At 51.1% G+C, this 6,882-nt stretch overlaps 1 pseudogene; it reads left to right on the top strand.

Moving 5' to 3' along the window:
- Window positions 1–494: 494 nt before the first annotated feature.
- On the top strand, window positions 495–6,616 carry LOC132087202 (cell division cycle protein 20 homolog; annotated as a pseudogene).
- The last annotated feature ends 266 nt before the right edge of the window (window positions 6,617–6,882 follow it).

The raw sequence follows: 6,882 nt of genomic DNA, 5'->3' as shown, positions 1-6,882 counted from the left end.
ACCTTTTTCCAGATATTTCCTGGGATTTTTGACAAGCTCACATCTTAGTCTTCTCAGAAAAACTTTGAGCACATTAGGAATCTCTTCAACTTACCATCTTTGTTTGCTTCTGGTGGAACTCCCTCAGTTCTAGAGCAGGGCCTTCTCTCAGCTTCCTGCTGCCCCCGGGCTCTCCTCCCGGCCTGCTGGGCTTTGTTGGGTGGCACAGCCTGTGCCAAGGGGCGGCAAGGTGCCTGCAGGCCCCAGCTCTGGGGGAAAGGAGAACGTCCTGCCCGCATCCACCATGCTGCCAGCTCAGCAGTGCAGCACAGCATGGGCTGACGCTCCCCATTGCTCCCACAGGTGCAGCTGGAACCACAGCACATGTTCCTGATGCCCAGAAGGGCCTTAGAAGGGGTTTCTGTCAGGGAACAGGCTGCTGGCTGGGGTTCCCAGCAGGCCTGCTTGTTTTGGAGCTTATCTTCATCTTATTTTCCGCCCGAATTTGGACTTACTTGAAGAGAAGACAGTGAGTGTTTAGTTCACCGTTCCCTCAAACAGCTTCTTTTGAAAGTCTACTGTTCATAGGAAATATTGCCAGTGAGGCTGCAGTGTAGGTGTGGCCAGTCCATGATTGTTTAAAGAACTCTGCTGAGGGTTCTGCTGCTGCCCAGAGCTTTCATTGGCCTCCTAATTTCTGGGCCTTGTCCTGGGGGGCCCTCTGGGGCTGCAGCCAGTGCTGGCTCCCACTGAGGCTGCCTGGCCAAGAGCAGCCCCAGGGGCACAGGGCAGAGGCAAAGCACGGTGGGGAAGAGAAAGAGCAGGGACGAGATTGCCCTTGAAAGGCAGGGGAAGGGAGAATGTCGCTTATTCGAGAGAGCCCCAAAGAGCAGCTGGAAGGGGTGCCAGCTGATCAAGGAGCCCCGAGGAGCGGAGGGAGGGCGTATCGACTGATGGAGTGTCCTGAGGAGCGGCTGGGGAGAGTGGGGGTGTGCGTTGGCAGGGAGGAGCGGCCGGAGCGCTTGCATGGTCCGGTCGTGGGGAGGCCAGCGGGGCCTGTCAGAGTAGGCTCAGCCTGGCCGGTGGGTACGGCTAACCCCGCCCGCCCGCAGGACCACGGCGCAGTTCCTGTTGGAGGCGGACCTGCACGGGCTGCTGAAGCTGGACACGCTGATCCCGAACGCGCCGCCTGTGCGATGGCAGCGCAAGGCCAAGGAGAGCGGCCCCGGGCCCAGCCCCGTCGGCGTGTCGCACATGAAGCCGGCCAGTCGCTCCCACAGCTCCAGCCAGGCGCCATCCAAGACACCCGGTGAGCGCCGGCCACCAGCAGCAGAGGTTGAGTGCGGGAGCCTCGTCCAGGCTGCTTGTCCGTAGCCACGGGGCTCTGGGCTCCCTGCCATGCTGCCCTACCGGCTGCTGCTCAGGCAGGAGGAGGTGGGCTGTGCTTCTGACAGCCACCCACCTCCTTGTCAGCATGAGGGGCAGAGCTCTGAGCACTGGGGCTGGCGAGCTGCTGTCCGCCCAGCTGAGCCTTGCTGGCACAGCTGTATGCTAGGACGAGTGTGGGCAGGACTGTCAGCTGACAGCTTTACATCCTGTGAGCATTTCTGTATCTTCCCCTTATCTCTGGACTCTGGAATTGTTGCACTAGACCCAAGTGCACACAGTCCCTAACCAACTTGGTGGCAGGGAGGAAAATATAAGTTAGTTGTGACTGGGTGGCATGAGACCTCAGAGTCCTACTTGTCTGGTGAGTGTGATGTGGAAGAGTGTTGGGTTTACTCCCGTGAAAGCTCTAATACAGGCTGTTAAATAGCTGTAAGACAATATTTTCATATGTGAATGCAGGTAAATCTTGATCCAAAATTCAAAGCACCCCCAAAAAGGCTGGGGGAGATCGCTACATTCCCAACCGCAGCACTATGCAGATGGAGATGGCAAATTTCCTCCTAAGCAAAAAGAATGACCCTGCTGAGGATTCCCCTACCAAGAAGGTGAGCATGTTGCTAAGTTACAATTACTTAAACAACTGCTACTCCTTCCTGCCCCTTTACAGAGCAGTGAACAATAGGTTTTATCAAGTGGGCACACGGGACTGACAAGTCCCAACCATCACTACTTGCAGCTCTGGGCTTCAGGAGCCTAGGATGTGATTGAAGCTGTAGAGACTGCCATGCACTCTAAGCCTATGCTGCTTCTGGTAGCAAAATTTAGCTTTTGACTAATGAGGTGTTAAAATGTAGCAGGCAACAAAAACACAAAGCCATAAGCCTATACAAAGTGAAACTACTGGTGGTAGCTATTCTAGGACAATGTCTCCACCAGGAACACTTCTGGAATGTTTTACACTGTGTTCTGAAATCTCTTTATGAAGCATTTGGTCGCTTTGTGGCTGTGGCTTTTCCCACTAGCAATAACAGTGAATTTGCCATTGTGTGAAAATGTGAGCAGGACAATATATGAAAGTCTGAGGAAAAATTGCTTTGACCTGCCTCTGTGTGACTGACCCTTGCACCACAGTCAAACATCTTCAGATTCTAAGAGAAGGGGACTTAGGTGTCTGTTTAAATTGCAGTGTGGAAATTGTTTTCAATGCATTGCACTGAGGGTGATTTGTCTCTGTAGGAGCAACAGAAAGCCTGGGCAGTGCATCTGAATGGTTTTGATGTAGAAGAGGCAAAGATCCTCCACCTCAGTGGAAAACTAGAGAATGCTCCAGAAGGTATGACACAGAGTCTGTGTGAGCTGAATCAGCAGCAGAGATCAGGTCAGGGGAACAGCAACACAGAGGCTCTGTGTGTGGTCACAGGAGAAATCAACTGGTTTCTGAGAGCTGTACAGGCTGGAGTCTCCTTTCTTAAGGTTCCTGAGGTCGAGGGAGGGCATAACAGTTACAGTGAATTTATTTAGGAGAGGTGCTATGACTGCCAGTTGGTCACTTGTTACAGGGCTTGCAAAGGTCTTCAGGGTGAAGAGAGAGATGAGAATCTTGACCTCATGTTCAGAAGGCTTGATTTATTATTTTATGATATATATTACATTGTTACTATACTAAAAGAAATAGAAGGAAAGTTCTCAGAAGCTAGCTAAGCTAAGAATAGAAAAAGAATGAATAAACAAAGGGCTGTGTCTCAGCAGAGGGTGAGACCCAGCTCTGCTGTGTGGTCAGTAAATCCAAACATCCACCTGAGACCAATCACACATCCACCTGTTGCATTCCCCAGCAGCAGATAACCATTGTTTACCTTTTGTTGCTGAGGCCACAGCTTCTCAGAAGGGAGAAAAATCCTAAAGAAAGGATTTTTATGAAAAGATGTCGGTGACAGTCACCTGTACTGCAGGTTCCAAACCTTCATGAAGTCTGTAAGAGCACCAAAGTCTCTGCACTTTCTAGCTTAAACTGCAACTAAATATAATGGGATTCAAAAACCCAAGTGTTTGTTAAATTTGTTTCCATGAATGAGGAAATTGTAGCTCACCCCTGTTCAGCAGTTCATACTGCCCGTGATTTTAGTGCACTGCAGGCTTGTGAGTGTTTCTCTTAGGACTTTATTTTCACTCCAAGGGATTCCTAGTTGGGTGAGCAGCACTCAGCTGGGAGGAAACTAACTCAGGTTAACAAACCTGTTCCCCTGCACACAGGCTATCAAAATAACCTTTAAGTGCTCTACAGTCAGAAAATGGCACCTGGATTCAGCAGGAAGAATAGCAGAAATATTCCCTCAAAGCCAGAACGGGTCTTGGATGCACCAGAGATGTTCAACGACTACTGTAAGTAGGCTACAGGGTTGAGTGCTGGGCATCCAGAACATTCTGCACTGGATTGCTGTTCCTAGGACAGTGTAACTGGGCTGTCTGTATTATTTTGTGTACCCAGGCTAGCACAGACCCCTTCTGGAGTGTCCCTGTGTAGCCTTACAGGGACAGTGGTCTAGGGCACTGTGTAGGTGCCTTGGAGCAGGGTACCTGGCCCCAGCAGCTGGGCATAGTGACACTCAGAAGGCTGCTCCTCACCTGTACGTGTGTGTGTGCACATGTGCACCCACACCTGCTGCAGCAGCACGGGTGAAGGGCAGGGCTCTCTAGCCAAGCATGGTGTGACCTGCATTGCTCTTTCAAATTGTAGATCTGAATCTCATAGACTGGAGCTCCCAGAACTTCCTGGCAGTGGCTCTGGACAACACTGTTTATCTGTGGAATCACGCTACTAGGGAGACTATCCCCCTGCTGCAGATGGAGCATCCAGATATTTACATTTCCTCTGCGTCATGGATTAAAGATGGAGACTACCTTGCTGTTGGCACAAGTAGTGCTGAGATTCAGGTGAATGCAGGAGTAAAACTAGAGGTGTTTTCAAGGGATTGACAGAACTGTGGGGCCTGGGGACAAAACCTTGGTTGGCAGAGGAAGGATGCCATGCACCTGACTTGTTTTCCCTGGTGTGGGGTGGAACTGCCCAGTGTGCAAGGCAGGGTTTGGTGTGGCGGGTTTTTTGATAAGCAGCGTTACCTTCTGTGCTATAGTCATGAGATACACATTTTCTCTGAGAAAGCTGAATGCCAGAGCCTGTGCAGCGAGGTTCCTAGGGCATAGAAACAGGATTGGGTTTCTTCTGAAGAACTTTTTGCTTTGCGTTTCCAGCTATTGTTGCATTTATATTGTTGTATATCGTATTTCTAGGGTCTCATACCTTCTGCGTGGTTTTCTCACAGCAGCTCTTCACAGCAGCTCTTCACAGCAGTGTTGTTGTTGCTTCTCACTCAGGACTCCTCTCCAGCTCTCCCTGAATGCCGCACCCCCTTTTATCCCAGCTACCTCCACGGGCTACAGCTGCTGCCCAATCAAGGACATTGCAGACGCAGCCCATTTACAATAACTAGAATCAGGGCAGGGTCACTTTTACAATACAGAGATCTTTTACTGCAATACATATATTTACTCAGGCCCCTATAAGCTATGGGACATTGAGCAGCAGAAACGTCTCCATGATCAAAACCAAGCAGAACCACGATCAGCCATTGTGCCCGTGTGGGAACCCTCAGCTGGAACAGCTACATCCTCTCCAGGTAAAGCAGTGGGTCAAGGGCAGTTTCCAGTTGTTGCAAACTCCTATCCCTCAATCTATGTGTGGCATGGGTTAGGGATGGCAGAGAGAAGTTTGTCCTGGCTTGGGATCCTTACTCAGCCTTATCTGTTGGGGCTGTGAGGAGAAGGCCTCTTTCCTGTATTGCAATTTGTGCTGAAGCTGTAAAGAGCTTGTGTGGGTGTTTCACTCACACCAACAGACCTGTGTTGCTGGAAACACTGGTTGAAACCCAGTGGCAGGTATAGCAGTCTTGCAACAACAAAAATGGATTTGGGTGAAAATGTGCAGCCTGACCCTGCAAGCCTTCTCTTCTCTCTGCAGTGGTGCACGGACTGGGCACATCCATCACCACGATGTCCGAGTGGCTGAGCATCACGTGGCCACCCTTGCTGGCCACACACACGAGGTGTGCGGACTCAGATGGTCTCTGGATGGCCGCTACCTGGCCAGTGGAGGCAATGACAGTCTTGTGAATGTCTGGCCATGCACCCAAGGTGGGGATGGAGACTTTGCTCCTCTACAGACCTTCACTCAGCACCAGGGTGCTGTCAAGATGAGCACAGAGCTGCCACAGGCGGATATGTGAGTGCAAGGCAGGCATGCAGCACTGGCTGGGTGCAGGTTGCCTCTTGTATGTTTTAAAATGAACTCTCCTCTCTCAGGCTGTGGCGTGGTGCCCATGGCAGATGAATGTTCCAGCCACTGGAGGTGGCACTAGTGACAGGCATCTGGAACGTGTGTTCTGGCACCCACCTCAGTGCTGTTGATACCCGTTTCCAGGTGAGAGATGAACATCAGCTTGGAGACAAACACCTTCTGGCAGCACACCTACACAGAGCTGCTGGCTCCTCAGGCCCAGAGGCACGGGGAAGGAGGGGGACCATGCTCGCCTCCGAGCGGTGAGCATCAGCACAAGGACCTTGTCTCACCTGTGTTACTGCCTCTTTGCAGGTGACTTCTATCCTATGGTCCACAAACTACAAGGAGCTCATTTCAGGCCATGGCTTTGCACAGAATCAGCTGGTTATATGGAAGTATCCAAGAATGAACGAGGTTGCAGAGCTGCAAGGTAGGTGGACAGGGCCTGGGTGGGGGGGCTGTTGGAGGTTGAAGACAGCTGCACTCCTTGGTTGGAGCCTGCAGCATCACTGATACAGGACAGTATCCGGGGCCATGCTGCTAGGAGTAAGGCATGCCCACGGGGCTGTGGAAGAGATACCATTGATCCAAGTGTATGCTTGGGGTCTGAAATCATGCTGCCACAGCCACTGGGGAGACAGCTGTGAAAGCTGGCAGGGCTCATGGGAGCATACAGGAGTAAATGTGCATGTGCTGATCAGCTCAGCCCTGATTGCACATTCTTTCTCCTCCTCAGGTCATACTGATAGAATCTTGAACCTGACCATGAGTCCTGATGGTACATCAGTGGCTTAAGCAGCTGCTGATAAAACAGTGCAGGTCTGGAGCTGTTTGGAGATGGACCCCATAAAGAAGAAGAAAGAGAAGGCAAACAGTGCCATAAGCAGTATTCTTCACCAGAGCATCCGCTGAGAGCACGGGATTGTTGTGGGGAGGGGGATATTTGGTTTTACATTGTAGAGTATTTTAAATGTTAATGAACTGCTTAACTTGACATTTTCTTAATGGAGTCTGATGGAAGAAAAAGCCATGGCTCCTTCTCCCTGAGTCCTTCTCCCTGAGGCTGGGGATCTGGGCAAGGAGTGGAGACCTAGGTCTTAAGGGCCAGTTTACAGGCCCGTGAGCTTAGCACAGCCTAGCAGAAGGATGCTGTGCAAGGGCTGTACTTCTGTTTCTGT

Source organism: Ammospiza nelsoni, unplaced genomic scaffold (genome assembly GCF_027579445.1).
Source record: "Ammospiza nelsoni isolate bAmmNel1 unplaced genomic scaffold, bAmmNel1.pri scaffold_54, whole genome shotgun sequence".
NCBI classification, from domain to species: domain Eukaryota; kingdom Metazoa; phylum Chordata; class Aves; order Passeriformes; family Passerellidae; genus Ammospiza; species Ammospiza nelsoni.
The sequence above is the reverse complement of the archived record's forward strand: the minus strand, read 5'-3'. Positions and strand labels throughout refer to the sequence as shown.